The 18,249-nt window shown below is 38.1% G+C and overlaps 2 pseudogenes; one reads left to right on the forward strand and one right to left on the reverse strand.

Annotated features, from left to right (window-relative positions):
- The first annotated feature begins 1,869 nt into the window (after window positions 1-1,869).
- On the forward strand, window positions 1,870-3,166 carry LOC109676096 (TRAF family member-associated NF-kappa-B activator-like; annotated as a pseudogene).
- A 5,957-nt stretch (window positions 3,167-9,123) lies between these two features.
- LOC109676097 (recQ-mediated genome instability protein 2 pseudogene) lies at window positions 9,124-9,790 on the reverse strand (annotated as a pseudogene).
- Window positions 9,791-18,249: the final 8,459 nt, after the last annotated feature.

The following is an 18,249-nucleotide window of genomic DNA, read 5'->3' on the forward strand; positions in this document are numbered from 1 at the left end:
AATTTAAAAGCATTCAAAACAACACATACACATTTTCTAACAGTACTAATTTTAATGAGGTAACATTCTACCTAAAATTACAGAAGTTGCCAGGGAATTTCCATGTTCTCAGAAGCACAGGCGAAAAGCAAAAGTAAGGGATGCAAGTAAATTAAATTGTTCTCCTTTCTCTGTGCTATACTCAAATTTATCAGTCAATGCCTATTCACCTGTCATGATAAACTAGTTCATCTAACACCAATGTGTTAAATAATTTCTCCACTAAAACAGAGTTGCTAGGCATGACCCCCTACAGTATCTCAAATGACGAGCCAAAAAGCCAATTCAGATGTAGCTGGTAGTATAAACACAATTAGACAACACTTCCAGTCCTTTTGTCCTCATAGTCATGGTGATTAATGAAGGCAGGAACTAAAAATAACTGCACAACAGGTGGTAAGATGCCCAGCAACAGCACTTGGGTTTCTGCAATGCTTTTCATGAATGCTAACTTACAAACAACATGAGAAAGTGGATGGAATATCAAAAGAAGCAGTGTTAATAACGTTCTTAAAATTAAAGAGTATCATAATAAACATGGATGACTTTCCTGGCTACTGCCTAGGATTTTAAATTCCAGGAGCTTAGGAAATGCTGCCAAAGGATATAGTCCTTTCTCAGTGTCTATGACAGGATCATGCAGCTGCTCCAGACACCCATGTGACCAATATGTAGAATCGCGTCTTGGCATTATACCATTGGGTGAAATGTTACAACTTTGACATAGCAGCCAAGAAAAACATGAAATTAAAGGAGATGCATTAAAAACAAGCTTGTGCAAGCCTGAGAACAGCTTTTGAAAAAGTTAGACTATTATTCCATAACCTGTTCAGGCCAAAAAAAGAGTTTAACCAGTGGAAGTTGGTGATAATTCCATTGACAAACTTACTTACTAAATTATCTGATTATTGCCTCCTCTCCTTCATTTTCCTGCTCTTATCTGGCCAAAGGTGCTGACATTAGATTGTCAGATTCACCTTATATTAGGGAGAGGAAGATTTGATGACACTTTTGCCTTTGTGATTAAAGATATATTGTCAGTTTAACAAAAATTGAAATAAATTCAACTATTGCCTGAGTGTCTATTAGTAGTGATGTAAATGTTTGATTTTATGATAATTATTGTATATAGCTGTATAGCTGTGCACATGAATACTCATCCAAAAGGTGAATAGGGGAAGAAATGTAGTCAAGCCCTATTTATAGTGGCTTCCCCCAGGAAAAAGAACCTCCTGCTGTTAATGTGCCCATCCACTGGTGGTACCTATTTGAAATTTGCCTACCAAGGAAGGATGTCTTTTCTTAATTCACAGGAACACACTGGCATTCACACAGAGACCTTAAAGATGAAAAAATAATATAATTAAAAGAAATTGACTGATATAGTAAGAGCCAGGAAAATAAACAAAGCAATTGAAAATGGAGGGTAGACTTTTTTTTAATTAAGATCCAGAAATGTAGCCCATAAAGATAGAGCAGTCTTGAGTATCTGAAGAGAAGGCTGTGAGTGTCATGTGAGTTAGATGGAACCACAACCAGAATATTCCCTAAAAGCTACCTCATGTATTTGAAGGTAACTAAGGCCCCAGTGATCTGAGATGTTAGAGAGCTTGGCAGACTGAATTGTTTTTGCTTAGTTCAGTTCTCTGCTTTCCTATGGGTGTCATCACAGCTTTGTCAGTGAGAAGTCGGGTAAGTCTCCAAAGAGTCATATAGAGAATGGGTATAGGAAATGGAAAGAGAAAAAGCCAACACTGACCACAATGGGGCACAGGCATTGGGCCTGTTATTTACTTCATCCTTTATAGAGATGGTACAGAAAAAAGAAGAATGGATAAAAACATTGGCAAGCAACTCAATCATGTACATGAAGCCTTCTAACAGGATGTATGGACAAAGATTCTGTAGTCAGAGAGTTACAGGAAAAGACTGAGAAGTATCAGCAGAAAGTACTTGAGCAACAGGAATAGCTGTCACTTCAACAAACTATTACTGATAAGCCTATAATCACAGTTCAACCTTGTGAATTCCATACAGTCAAGAAAACACTTATGACTATGTTCTCCTACCTGAAGACAGTGAAACAAGGAAGAATAATTTGACTCTTGATCATACACATAACAAAATGAAACCAGGAATGCTAAGAGAAAAAGAATCAGGGCCCACAAAATAAAGTTGATATATTCTGTTCAGCTGATTTCTCTTAAGCAAGTCATGAACGGCTGTTCTTTCAACCTCAATAGGTAAAAGGACAAGAAATTTCTTCCCTTAGAAAAGAAATTTCACCAAGGAATCTTCATAATCCTTTATTCAATGTAAGGGGTAATATGAAGATTTTCTAAGTTCAAAAAAAATTTTCATAGAATATGCATGTTAGCAAAAGTACAAAAAGATAACATAAGTAAATTTAATATACCAGACATTTCAACTGAAGCATGGTGTACAGATAAATCAGATCACCACCAAGAAGCACTCTTTAAGCCCCAGGCTGCAGATCGTATAAATGTACATGTATCATGCATCATAGCTGTCATACCAAGAGGACTGGAGCGAGATGAGAGGACACCACTTTTGAATCACTTTCTAAATTCACTGTTAAGTTGAACAAAAACTCTAATTTTTTCTTAGCATTCTGGAGAGACACAACATCCTCAGTCTTGCCACATTTGAGGGAAGGTACCAGGAAGAAAACTAATATGGAACTCAGAGACAGTTGTGAAACTTGCTTAGAACAGAAGAAACTTTATTGGAAATTTAGCAAATTGACCACATAGCTTCAGCTTTAAAAACCTTACAACTGACAACATAAAACCCTCAAATTTTGTAAACACTTGTGTCAAGACAACTCTGGATAGAGTTTTGTGTTTGCCACAGGGGAACTGGATGTAAATACATTTCCACTTTGAGACTTGTCTAATGCACTGGGAGAAGCTATCCAAAGAACACAATGACCCCTTCAGAAGCCCTTTCCTAAGCAAGGCAGTGAATTAGTGGTACTAAGTGGCACAGAGGACTGCATGTACCTTAAATGTGTGAATTTTGGCAAGCAGTAGTTTTCTGATCATCTGTTAAATCTAAAAGGGATTTCCTCCCACATTTTAATTCACATTTTAGTGGAGAGACTTAAGGCTCATTTGAAAATAGACACATCAAGTTCTATGTGCTGATTTTGGACTTGTAACACTATGAAATCTTGATTGTAAACTAAATTTGAGATAATTTATAGAAAAACTACTGGTACAACTACTTGAATATTTTTCTAAAAGTATAACTTTTTTATCTTTTAGAAGATCATTCTGTATAAAACTATAATATGTTGTTATGGTGGTTTGAATATGACATATTCCCCCAAACGTTCATGTTCCGAAGGCTTGATCCCTAACTGGTGGCACTATGAGATTAGATCATGACTTCACCAATGGATTCATCCATTACTAATTTCATAGTGAACTGGCTATTAGGATGTGGAACCTGTTGCAGGAAATAGATCACTGGGGGTATAACTATGAAGGATGTATCTGGTCCCTGATCCCTTCTTGTCTCTGCTTCCTAACAGCCACTTGGTGAACAGCTTTCCTTAACCATGCCCTTCACCATGACGTTTCTGCCTAGCCACACACTTAAGAACAAGGGAGCCAGTCAGTCATGGACAGAGACCTCTGAAACCATAAGCCGAAATAAACCCTTCCTTCCTTTTTAAAAAATTTTTATTAGGATATATTCACTGTACATGGGGGGAATTCATAGTGACAAATCCAGTTAGGTCTATATTGCACATTAGTTACATCGTCCCCATCTTATCTCCCACTCAACCTCCTCTCCACCCACTTAAAGCAATTGCAAGAGGTTTCTTTGTTCTATTTTTATAGATGTATGAAGACCATCAACCAAATACCCTCACCTTAAATCTCCTTCATTCACCCTCTCTCCTCCCACTAGTAATACCTCCATACACACTGTACTTATTTTACAATTCTGTCTTTCATTCTTAATATTTAACTTGATGTTCAAAGGGGTTTCTCAATGTATCACCACTGTGGGTATACTTTACTTCGATCTGTTCAACCCCTTCCCTTCGTCTCTCTTACCCCTTTATCTCCCACCCCCCACTATTCAACAGCTTTCAATACACATCCTTCTTTCCTCTACCTTTACAGATATCACATTTTACAATATTAGTGATGCTCTATCATTCTCTTTTCCTTTCCCTCTTTCTCTGAGTTCCATAGAGTAGTTCTACCATCACAAACATGTTCTACATCTGAGTTTGTTTATAATCATGTTTGCTTTTGTGTATATGTTTCTTTTAGCTCTATCTTCCATGTATGAGAGAAAAGATGTGACCTTTGTCTTTCTGATCCTGGCTTACTTCACTTAACATAATGTCCTCCACTTGCATCCATTTACCTTCAAACCACATGTCATTTTTCCTTATGGCTGAATAAAACTCCATTGTTTATATATACTACATTTTCTTGGACCATTCATCAGTTGTAGGGCACCTGGGTTGCTTCCAAAGCTTGGCTATTGTGAATAGTACTGTGAAGAACATCAGTGTACAGCTGTCTCTATTATATGCTAATTTATATTCCTTTGGGTAGATGCCCAGGAGCAGTATCATTGGACAATATATGTGTCCTATGACTAGTCTTTTTGAGGAATCTTCACACTGCTTTCCATACTGGTTGTACTAATTTGCATTCTCACCAACAGGGTATAAGTGTTCCTGTTTCACCACATTCTCACTGGCATTTGTTGTTATTGCCCTTGAATACAGCCATTCTAACTGGGGTGAGATGAAATCTGAGTTTTGTTTTGATTTGCATCTCTTTTATAGCCATGGAAGTTGAACACTTCTTCATGTTACTGGCCATTTATACCTCCTCCTTTGAAAATTCCCTATTTAATTCATGTGCCCATTTCTCCATCGAGATGTTTATCCTTTGGCGGTTGAGTTTTTTCAGTTCCCTGCAGATTCTGGATATTAGTCCCTTATAGGAGTAGCTGGTGAAGATTTTCTCCCATTCTGTGGGCTGTCTCTTGAATGTGGTGCCTGTTTCTTTTGCTGTGCAGAAGCTCTTTATTTTGATGCAGTCCCATTTGTTCATTCTTTCTCTTAGATGCTAAGCCTTTTGAGTTCTACTTAGGAAGTCGTTCCCTATACTTGTATGTTCCAGTGTATGTCCTAGTACTTCCTGGAGTTGTTTCAAAGTTTCAGGCTTTTTATTGAGGTCTTTGAACCACTTTGAGTTAATTTTGGTACAGGGTGAAAGACAGGGATCTAATTTCAGTCTTCTACATGTGGATATCCAGTTTTCCCAGCAACATTTGTTGAAGAGGCTGTCTTTTGGGCTCTTTCTTGAAGATTAATTGGCTGTAGATGCATTAAGTCCTTCCTTCTTTAAGTTCTTTTCTCAGATATTTTGGCCCAGTGACAAAAAACTAAACAAGTACAGTTATATTCATGTTCACAATGTAATTATGTAATTATGGTAATCATAATTCAAAATTCTATATGTGCTTGATGGAGTTGTATTATCATAATGTATATTTGTTTTACTTTATTGCTTGGATTTATAATAAGAGCTATTGAATTTGGTAATGTCAAATGTTTATAGGGAACCTATAATAGAGACTATTCAACAACATAAATAATGAACTAACTTCCAAACCTAAGACATCTGTTACCCAATGATAAACTCATGCTAGAATCATTAAAAACATTAGATTATTTTTAATAATACACAGAATTTTAACTTTTACTATGTGCAAAGCTACATGTACAATGAATTAAATATTAAAAGTTACTTCACAAATAAAATTGGGAGCCAAGCATTAGTGGCTCAGGCCTGTAACCCTAACTAATTGAGAGAATGAGATCAGGAGGATTGCAGTTTGAGGTCAGCCTGAAGAAATCATTCACAGGACTCAATGAATAGCTGTGTGCAGTGGCATACCTGTCATCCTAGCTGTGGCGGCAAGCATAAAACAGGAGATTATAGTCCACACCAGCATGGGCAAAAAGCGAGATCCCATCTCCAAAATAATCAGAATAAAAAGGGATAGAAGAGTGACTCATGTGGTAGAGTGCCTGCCTTGCAAGCTCAAAACCTTGAAATCAAACCCCAGTACCACCAAAAAATAAAATGAGATTGGGATAAGATTAGACCTGGGCTCAGAAACTGAGAATATACAGGTTCATGTGCTTGCATAATGAGAAACAGTTATATATCTTTTTTAAAAAATCGCAAGAAACGCTTAACAGAAAATTAATTCTCTGCTTAACAGAGAATATATTTTCACTCTGAATTTTGCTTCTGAATATTATAAAAATGTGGAATTTTATTAAAAAAATTGTCAAATGAATGAGTTGATTTGAGTTTTTTTCTAAAAGTACTGATTCCATTGAATGGTCATATGTGCTTAGTCTATAAAAGCAGATTAAATAAGATAATCAGAGTATTGAGAAAAGATTTAAAAACTTTGGCCATGAAAATGTGAAATGCACCTAAGAAATGATTTTCAGTATGAGGAAATCATGGGGAAAATGCATCCTTTAATCTTCATATAGATGGAGTAATTTAGAATGACATTTCAATAACAACCACACAACATTCACTGGGAATTTCTACATTTATGTCTAATTTTAATACTTGAAGTCGTGATTATTGCACCCACTCAGTACAATGTTATTCTTTCTTTCAAATATGTCTGGAGGGCTTAGGGTGTGGCTCAAGTGGTAGAGTGCCTGCCTGGCAAGCACAGGCCTTAAGTTCAAACCCCAGTACTTTCAAGAAAAAAGAAAAACCTCACAAGCAGATCTGGAAATAAATTTTAATATTTTGTTCTTATTATATTTTCTTTTGTTTTCCTAGGCAGAAGTACCTTATAGCATTTACAAAGATTTTTACAATGTATCAAATATATCTTACTTGAATTTCCCCCTCCACTGCTCTTGCCCATCCCCCTTGATTTCTGGAACAGTTTGCATTCACATACATGTGTATACACTGTTTTCACCTTTTAATCTGTACATCAAAAGCAGATTGGAAACAATATAGAGAAGGTAACCTGGAAGCAAAACAAAATGTAAATGAAGTCCTTTGAGGAATAGAAGCCTTCCCAGGGTCCTCCATATGCTGTTCACTCTACTTACAATGACATTCCCATTTCTCAAGATTTCTACCATTCAGTCTCCACAACTTGGTGCCAACCCCTTTGTGAAACTTTGCCTGGATTATCCTCACTTTCTGAGGCCTCACAACACTATTAAAGCAACAGCATTACTTATAAAAGAAGGACCATGTCCACCTCCATCTACCATGAAAACTTGGTAGAAATGAAAAGAAGAAGGGAGAATGAAAGGAAAGACAGTGAAGGAAGAGATGGCAAAAGTACAGAAATAGGGCAATATATTCAATTCTAAAGATGAATTAAAAATATTATTTTTATTATTTTTTTTTAATTTATTTTACTGTTTTTACATTTATTTACATGTGTATACATTGTTTGGGCCGCCTCCCCCCACCCCCACCCTGAACCGCTACCCATCCATTCACTTTTCAATTAGCCCTAACTTTACAGGAAACTCTTGAGAGCGACTCCTTGCTGGTAGGAATGCAGACGGATCACCACTCAGGAAGAGAACCCGATGGCTTCTTACAGCAGTGATTGTACTCTTAGGCATGCACCCCCGAGAAGCTGAAAACTCCCGTCCACACAAAACCTGTGCGGGGCTGCTTCTGACTGTCAGAGACTAGTATCAGACAAGAAGTCCTTTCATAGGTGGGCTGTGCAAAACAGGCCCATCTTCAAAAAAAAGCACTACTCAGCAGCAGCACGGAGTAGAACATCTGTCCAGCAAGCGTGAAGCCCCGAGTTCAAGCTTCAGTACCACCAAGAACAAAACAGATCAACAAAAAGGCATGGAGGACCCTGAAGTGCACAGTAAGTGAAAGCAACCAGGCTGTCTAAGCTCTGTCCTGTATGACCCAACTCTGTGACGATCCAGGAAAGGCTAAACTACAGCGACAGTAAAAATGTCAGGGCAGGGGTCACCAGCATTCGGGAGGGGGGGGAGAGGACTTTTAGGGCTGTGGGACTGTTGTCTGACACTGCAATGGTGGACCGCATTGGTAAAACCATAGAATGTACGAGAGAGTGAACCCGAACGTGAACTATGGACTTCAGTTGATAGAATATCAAAGCCACATTCAATGTAATAGTCTGCTCATAATTGTGATGTGTCACACCAATTAAAGATGTTAGTAATAGCTGGGTGTGGCAGTACATGCCTATAATTCCAGCAAATGGGAGGCAGAGGCAGGAAGATCACTGCACTGGAGGCCAGCCTGGGCTGTACAATAGCCAAGGCTGTTGTTTTGAGACATGGCTCAAAACAAACAAATAAGATGTTAGTAATAGGACAAACCCAGAAGGGAGGATACACTGTGTAGAAATTTAGTTGTGGCACATCAATAATCCAGGCCCAGCCCTCCAGCCATACTGGAATAAAATGTGACTGCCTTGGCATTTACAGTCTAAAGACAAGTCAGCAGATATCAGGGACGTTCAAGACAATGTCATTTCATGCAAAGGTCTGTAGGACTTGAAGCCAGCAGGCTGGTCCCTTGCTGTGTCTCGCCAAAAGTTGTGGTGTAGTTTAGTTAATGTCTGAAAGTCCTTCTCAAAGTTGGTTTTTTAATTTCTAGGAGAAATTCTGAAAATGGCTCAGCATCCCCGAGTGCAGGAAGGACGCAGCTTCATTTCCACATGTAAAGAGCTGGTCCTGGGTATGGAGGTTGGTCGTGGGGAACATGGGGAGACAAGGATTCCTTTTTACCCAGTTTCTTTGTGCCATAACCGCACTTTAATCACGTGGGGAGAGACAGATTCGAAATGTGCACGGTGGAACAGGGCGCAGGGGTAAGGGAGAAAGAACCATCGCAAACCTGGAAAATGCAGCGTATGACTTCTGTTTGCTTAGAGACAGGAATGAACATGCATGAAAAGGGGGGGGGAAAGCCCCCAGCATCTGCTTTGTAGCAGGGAACACGAAGCCAGGGGCGGCGTTAACTGAAGGAGCCTAGCGTTTGAAAGTCCTGCACCCGACCCTGGGTCCACCAAAGCCATTGTCCCAGGGCCCTTCGAGAAGTGGACCTTGAGTGACGTGGGCAAAATCACTTGTGAGGAGAACACGTATCATTCCAGGACGGCGCCGACACCACCTAGGATATATTCCTGTGCGAATCCTCCACTCCAGCTGCCACATCCTCTGGTGGACCGGGTTATCTGACAGACCCGTCAGCTTCACGGCCTGGAGGCACGGCTGGGGGCTGCAGGCATGCACCACCCCCATTACCGTGACATACTTGCCTGGGACGAGGCAGGGCCGCCCACGCGGCACCCACTCCAGGCCGCGCACCGAGAAGGCCCCGCTCGGTCCCGCAGTCGAGCCTCGCCGCCACCACGGTGCCCTGCATCCATACAGCTGCCAGCTCCAGCGGTCCACGGCCTGCCGCCGCCCGCGACAGCCGCCCCGCGCCCGGGCCACCCTCCGCGTCGCGCCGCAGCTGCTCTGCCAGCACCTTGAGCGGCGGCGACCGCGGCAGCCGCACCGCAGCCGGGCTGCCAGTCGCAAATGAGTCTTCAGTCGCCGCCATTCTGTTCAGAACAAGAATATTATTTTTAAAGCCATTAAAAATATGATCATTTTGCTGAGTATGGTGATGCTCACCTATGATCTCAACACTCAGGAAGCTGAGGCAGTAGGATTGTGAGTTTGAGGCCAGTCCAGGACTACATAATAAAACCTTATCTCAAAAAAGCTAAGTATGTATACAAGTATATATATCTAAGTATATATACAAAAATACATAGTTACTAAATATAATAGTTTCATCAATGCATTTGAAGAACTTCTATGTGATCAAGAAACCTCATTCTACAGAATTTAGAAAAATATGAGTTGAAAGAGTAGAATGAGTCGGAGAGGCAGTTTTTTGATTCACACTGTATGAATGAATTTTATAAAATTTTAGCTGTCTGAAATGTGAAATACATTATTTGTTTCTGTGGTATTCATATAAAGTCTGGAAGATTGCTTTCAAGATAGCTTGTGTAGGATTTATGCAATAAACAATGGTTGGACCATGTCATCATGAAAAATACTCTCAAACTAGGATTATTTTCTTTCATTGAATTCCAGCATCTTCAGGAGAGGTAACACATTAATTAAGAATATCTTTCTCTTTCTTTTGTCCTAACCATTCAGCCCTGTGCAGAGGGTGGTATTTTCAACAAATATTTATTTTATAAATCTGCATGGGTCTTATGAAAAAACTAAAAACGTTTCATGAAATCCTTATGGTAAGTTATCACATTACACCAACCGACATCTGAAAACAGTTTTTTAAAGTACAAGGCAATGACACATACCAGAAACAAATATTTTTATGCCTACTGTACACAAGAAAAAAAAAGAAATTCAAGATATGTGAATCATATTTCACAGAAAACTGTCTTTGATGTATAAACAAGAGCTATGAATAGACTACATACAAATAATTAGTATAATCTCTAAATGTAGTCATTACACATTTATATCATGTTTTTAGTTTCTTACATGTGGATATATCTTGATTATTTTGTGTTCATAAAAAGTAAATGATTTTTTTAACAATATTTGGAATTTGGCAAAACTTAAAAGTGAATTTTTCCATTATTTATTAAGCCCATATGAATTTCAAGGAGTATTTATGAGAATGATTTGATTCATTTTGAAAGGTCCTAGTGATGGATTTGGTGAGAAAAGCATGTTAATGCCTAGAAAACTTAGACAATTAAACAAATGTTTCAGATAATTTTTTCCATTTAAAAATGCATTAATTCTGAACTTATCCTAGGGAGTTGAATTCGAATTCCCCTTTGGCCATGTTTCCTGGTAGGGAACTATGTACTGAACACCACTCCATGCCAGTGACTTTATGTGAACCTACCAAAGAAGCTCTGGTCATGTTCATTCCCTACGAAGTTTCTTCTTTGATTGAGAAAAGACTAATGAGGAACCGTATTAGGCTTGAAGTAGCCCCACATGAACTAGGCAGCTGATGTCCCACAGATGGTCTTAGTTATGAGAAAGTAACCTAGATTCTAGGAAAAGAAACCAATGTTCCGCTACTATGAGAACCGGGCACCACATTGTTAATGGCACAGGAACAAACTGAAAAATCTCACCAAAAAAAAACTATGATGAAAATCTAGTACTTTCCTATAAACCTTGAAACTAACTGTGCATCTCATTTGAAAGTGCCAGAGAGTTCAAATTCATAAGCAAATATTAAAAACTCAAAGACATGAAACTATGTTTGGCCACTGGTGCTCAAATCTTCCAAAAATAAAGGGGATTTAGATCTACTCCTCAATTGTAGCATAGGAAAAAGCTTGTAAATGAATGTTTCACAGCTTTAAAAAAAGATGTTTATTTTTCATAAATGCTGTGTATTAAATTGATGATTCAACTTTAAATAGAAGCCCTCTTAAAAATAAAAATTTGAGGAGATTCCAAGATGGTGACTAGAAGGAGGAAGCAGAAAGAGTGCTTCCTAAAGTAAACTCTTGGAGAAACGCTGGAAATACACCTGGCAGGAAAAACCACTAAGAAGAGGCAAAACTCTGACACCTTCACACCCCCAGCCCACTCATAGCATCTCCCCACCACGTTAAACAGAAAAACCAGGAGGGTTCCTGCACCACCAGATGCCAGTTCCTAACCTGCTTGGTAGAAGAACACCACCAGGTGAGCTAAGTGGCATGTGGTACTCCTACAGACAACCCTGGGACAAATCAGCATAGCCCCCTGGACAGACTGACCCCTACCCAGAAAAAAAAAACCGAATAATAAACAAGCAGCTGAAAAAAAAAAAAGACACATAACAAAGAGGGCAGGGTGCCATGAGCTCTGAAAGTGGAGGAGGGGCACTCCCCACTCTAACTATAAATAAAGAAGCCAGCTGGAGAAGGCAGGAGCTGTAACACCTCTCCCAGTGTGCATGGAGAGGGGAAAGGCATAAAACAGTGGCTAAAGTGTGGCATGCTCCACCAGAGATGGGGGGAGGGTCACCTCCCCATGCAAACTCTAAATAAAAAAGGACTACAATTGCAACAAGTGGGTAGGGCTATATTCTGGAGAAAACAAAAGAGGCATCCATCTAGGAGAACTCTAAATAAACAAAGCCTGTGGGGCTAGGTGAGTGTAAAGCCCATTCCTGAGATCTGCAATAAACAAAGCCTACAGCAACAGCTGGCTGAGAGTAGGTGGCAGGTGAGCTACAGCCTCAGATAGACATTCACAAAGCTGTGTCCACATTCCATTTTTTTTCCCCCTTGATGAGACAATGACAGAACTACTACTCAGACACCAACACAGGACTGGATGCTCAGGACTAGCATCAAACCTATTAAGACTGAAACTATTGCATATGAACTTGGGAAATTTTATTTATTTATTTATTTATTTTATTATTATTATTTTCTTTTATCCTGTCTCTGTCTTTCTAATGCCTGTTTAGTTCACTGCTGATAAGTACACTATCTCTCCCTGTTTATTTCTTTGGCTCTGTTTTTTGTTTTGTTTGTTTTGTTTCTTTCTCTTTTTGTTGCCTTCTTTGCTTTCCTTCTCCTTTTCACCCTTCCATTCTAGATATCACCATTGTTACTATTATGAGATAGACAATATTGAATTGCACACAGTACAGGGATAGTAACAATAGCAAGGGCAATGATGGGAAGATGGAAAAAAGAGGGAAACCATTTCCCCCCAATAATAAATTAGTACAGGAACCAGAGGGAAATGAAGAAAACAGATGCCCAGATACAGACTCCAACAAAATGAAGATAAACTATGCCAAAGAACCCAACAAAGACCACAAGAACACTCTGAAAGAAGAAATCCTGCAATTAATCAATGAGAATTTTATAGAGATGATACTGGATATGGTCAACCAAAATGTGCAGGAGACACTCAAGAAATTCCTAGACAACAAAAGTAGAGAATTTGAGAAAGCACAAGAACAAACAAACTGTAGAAGCACTGTGGAAACACCAAAGTGAAACAAAGAACATGATAAGTAAAGAGATAAATGAATTATGAGTTAAACAGCACAAGATCTGTGAAAAGAAAATGCAAGAACTTACTGACTACATCAACAGACTAAACCCGAGAATCATGGGCATTGAAGAAGGAGAAGAGGTGCAAACAAAAGGAATGTGTAATATATTCAACAAAATAATAACAGAAAGTTTCCCAAATCTAGAGAAAACTATGCCCATACAAGTATAGGAAGCCTCCAGAACACCCAACAGACCTGACCAAAACAGAACTACCCCACGACATATTATTCAAACAACAAGTACAGAAACTAGAGAAAGAATATTGAAGGCTGTAAGAGAGAAAAAACAAAAAACATGCAAAGGTAAACCCACCAAAGTCACAGCAGACTTCTCAACAGAAACATTAAAAGAAAGAAGAGCTTGGAGTGAGGTCTTCTGAGCACTGAATGAAAATAACTTCAACCCTAGGGTACTCTACCCAGCAAAACTATCATTCAAAATAGATGGAGCAATAAAAGTCTTCCAATGTAAGCAGAAACTAAAACAATATGTGACCACAAAGCCACCACTGCAAAAGATTCTTCAAGGGATTCTGCACACAGAAAGTGAAACCCAACATAACCATGAAAGGGCAGGCAGCACCAAACTACAGGAAAAGAAAAAGAAAGTAAAGAGTAACATCAATTTAGCTACACACAATCAAACCCTCAAACAACTAAGACAACTAAATGACAGGAATCACCACATACCTAGCAGTACTAACAATTAATGTAACAGACTTAACTCCCCCATCAAAAGGCACCATTTGACAAACTGGATTAAAAAGGAAGATCCAACAATTTGTTGCTTACAGAAGACCCATCTTATCGATAGAAATAAGCATAGGCTTAGGATGAAAGGCTGGAAGAAGATTTACCAAGCCAGTGGCACCCGAAAACAGGCAGGAATAGCAAAACTTATTTCTGACAAAGTAGACTTCAAACTTACATTGGTCAAATGAGATAAAGAAGGACATTCCATAGTAATAAAAGGGGAAATAGACCAAAAGGAAATAACAATTATCGACCTATATGCACCCAGGACAATGTACCCAATTTCATCACACATACCCTGAAGGACCTAAAAGCAAACATTAACTCCAACACAGTGGTCATGGGAGATTTTAACACCCCATTATCATGAATAGATAGGTCATCCAAACAAAAAATCAATAAACAAATCCTAGATCTAAAACATACCATAGATCAAATGGACCAGTTGATGTCTACAGAACATTTCATCCAACTTTTACACAATATACATTTTGCTCAGCAGCACATGGAACCTTCTGCAAAATACATCATATCCTAGGGCACAAAGCAAGTCTCAGCAAATACAAGAAAGTAGAAATTATACCATGCATTCTAACTGATCACAATACATTAAAACTAGAACTCAACAACAAAAATAAAGACAAAAAACATGCAAACAGCTGGAAACTGAACAACTCATTGCTTAATGAACAATGGGTCATTGATAAAATAAAAGAGGAAATTAAAAGGTTCCTAGAAGTCAATGAAAATGAAAACACAACCTACTGGAACCTACGGGACACAGCAAAGGCAGTCCTGAGAGGAAAGTTTATAGCCATGAGTGTATATATTAAAAAGACTGAAAGATCTCAAATCAATGACCTAATGATATATCTCAAACTCTTAGAAAAACAAAAACAAGCAAATCCCAAAACAAATAGAAGGAGAGAAATAATAAACATAAAGAGCTGAAATCAATGAAATAGAAACCAAAAAAACCATACAAAGAATTGAAGAAAAAGTTGATTCTTTGAAAAATTAAACAAGATCAATAGACTCCTGGCAAACCTGACTAAAATGAGGAGAGAAAAAACCCAAATTAGTAATATCAGGAATGCAAAAAGGGAGATAACAATAAACACCATCGAAGTTTAGGAAATCATCAGAGACTACTTTGAGAACTGATATTCAAATAAATTTGAAAATCTAAAGAAATGGACAGATTTCTAGGTACTTATGATCATCCAAAACTGAACCAAGAGGACATTAATCACCAAAATAGATCTATAATACAAAATGAAATTGAAGCAGCAATCAAGAGTCTCCCCAAAAAGTAAAGTCCAGGACCTGATGGACTCTCTGCTGAATTCTATCAGACCTTTAAAGAAGAACTGATACCAACCTTCCTTAAACTGTTCCACAAAATAGGAAGGGAAGGAAAACTGCCTAACACATTTTATGAAACCAGTATTACATTTATCCCCAAACAAGGCAAAGACACCTCCAAAAAGGAGAACTATAGGCAAATTTCCTTAATGAACATTGATGCAAAAATCCTCAATAAAATAATGGCAAACCAAATTCAACAACACATCAAAAAGATCATTCACCACAACCTAGTGCGCTTCATCCCAGGAATGCAGGGTGGTTCAACATATGAAAATCAATATAATACACCACATTAACAGAAGCAAAGTCAAAAAACACTTGATCATCTCAATATATGCAGAAAAGTCTTTTATAAGATCCAACACCATTTCATGATAAAAGCTCTAAGAAAACTAGGAATAGAAGGAAAGTACCTCAACATTATAAAAGCTATATATGTCAAACCTACAGCCAGCATTATACTTAATGGAGAAAAACTGAAACCATTCCCTCTAAAATCAGAAATGAGGCAAGGATTACCACTGTCCCTACTCCTATTCAACTTAGTACTGGAATTCCTAGAAGAGCAATTAGGCAAGAAGAGGGAACAAAAGGAATACAAATAGGTAAAGAAACTGTCAAAATATCCCTATTTGTAGACGATATGATCCCATACCTTAAAGACCAAAAAACTCTACTCAAAAGCTTCTAGACACCATCAACAGCTATAGCAAGGTAGCAGGATATAAAATCAACATAGAAAAATCATTAGCATTTCTATACACTAATAATGAACAAACTGAGAAAGAATATATGAAATCAATACCATTTATAATAGCCTTAAAAAAATCAAAAACTTACGAGTAAACTTAACAAATGGTGTGAATGACCTCTACAAGGAAAGCTATAAACTCCTGAAGAAAGAGATTGAGGAAAACTATAGAAAGTGGAGAGATCTCCCATACTCATGGATTGGTAAAATCAACATAGTAAAAATGTCTATACTCCAAAAAGCAATCTATATGTTTAATACAATTCCCATCAAAATCCCAATGACATTCATCAAAGAGATTGAAAAATCTACCATTAAATTTATTTGGAAACACAAGAAACCAGCAATAGCCAAGGCAATACTCTAAAAAGAGCAACACTGGAGGTATCACAATACCTGACTTCAAACTATATTACAAAGCAATAGCAATAAAACCAGCATGATACTGGCACAAAAACAGACATGAAGACCAGTGGAACAGAATACAGGACACAGATATGAAGCCACAAAACTATAACCAACTTGTCTTTGACAAAGGTGCTAAAAATATATGATGGAGAAAAGACAGCCTCTTCAACAAAAACTGCTGGGAAAACTGGTTAGCAGTCTGCAAAAAACTGAAACTAGATCCATGTATATCACCCTATACCAATATTAACTCAAAATGAATCTAGGACCTTAATATCAGACCCCAAACTCTAAAGCTGGTACAGGAAAGAGTGGGAAATACTTTGGAACTAACAGGTATAGGCAAGGACTTTCTCAATGGAACCCCAGCAGCTCTGCAACTAAGAGAAAGCATAGACAAATGGGACTTTATAAAACTAAAAAGCTTCTGCTCAACAAAAGAAATGTCTTTAAACTGAAGAGACCACCCACAGAGTGGGAGAAAATATTTGCCAGCTACACATCAAAGGACTGATACCCAGAATATACAGGGAACTCAAAAAACGAAACTCTCCCAAAATTAATGAATCAATAAAGAAATGGGCAAGTGAACTAAACAGAACTTTCTCAAAAGAAGAAATTCAAATGCCCACAAAACACATGAAAAAATGCTCACCATCTCTAGCAATAAAGGAAATGCAAATTAAAACCACACTAAGATTCCACCTCACCCCTGTTAGAATACATTAGAAACACCACCAACAAAAGGTGTTGGCAAGAATGTGGGTAAAAAGGAATCCTTATACACTGCTGGTGGGAATGCAAACTAGTACAACCACTCTGGAAAAAAATTTGGAGACTTCTTAAAAAACTAAACATAGATCTGCCATTTGATCCAGCAATACCACTCTTGGGGATATACCCAAAAGACTGTGACACAGGTTACTCCAGAGGCACCTGCACACCCATGTTTATTGCAGTACTATTCACAATAGCCAAGTTATGGTAACACCCAAGATGCCCCACTATCCATGAATGGATTAAGAAAATTTGGTATTTATACACAATGGACTTTTATGCAGCCATGAAGAAGAATGAAATGTTATCATTCGCTGGTAAATGGATGGAACTGGAGAACATCATCCTGAGAGAGGTTAGCAAGGCCCAGAAGACCAAAAATCATATGTTCTCCCTCATATGTGGACTTTAGATCAAGGGCAAACACAACAAGGGGATTGGACTTGATGATATGATGAGGTGAGAGCACACAAGGGAGGTATTATGATAGGCAAGAAACCCAAAAAAAAAGAAAAAACAAGATAGCATTTGATGTCCTCAATACAAAGGAACTAATGCAGAGACTTTAAAGTGACAGAGGCCAATAGGAGAAGGGGACCAGGAACTAGAGAAAAGGTTAGTTCAAGAAGAATTAATTTAGAAGGTAACACACATGTACAGGAAAGCAATGCGAGTAAACTCCCTGTATAGCTATCCTTATCTTAACTAGCAAAAACCCTTGGTTCTTCCTATTATTGCTTATACTCTCTCTTCAACATAATTAGAGATAAGGGCAAAATAGATTCTGCCTGGTAGCGAGGGGGTAGGGGAGGAGACGGGAAGGAAGAGGGCAGGGGGAAGGGGGGAGAAATGACCCAAACATTGTATGCACATATGAATAAAAGAAATAAGATAAAAAAATTAAATTAAATTTTTTAAAAGTTAAAAAAAATAAAAAATAGAAAAATAAAAATTTTAAAGCTAATTAAACTATTTCTATCCAGA

This window comes from Castor canadensis, chromosome 1 (genome assembly GCF_047511655.1).
Source record: "Castor canadensis chromosome 1, mCasCan1.hap1v2, whole genome shotgun sequence".
Taxonomy (NCBI): Eukaryota; Metazoa; Chordata; class Mammalia; order Rodentia; family Castoridae; genus Castor; species Castor canadensis.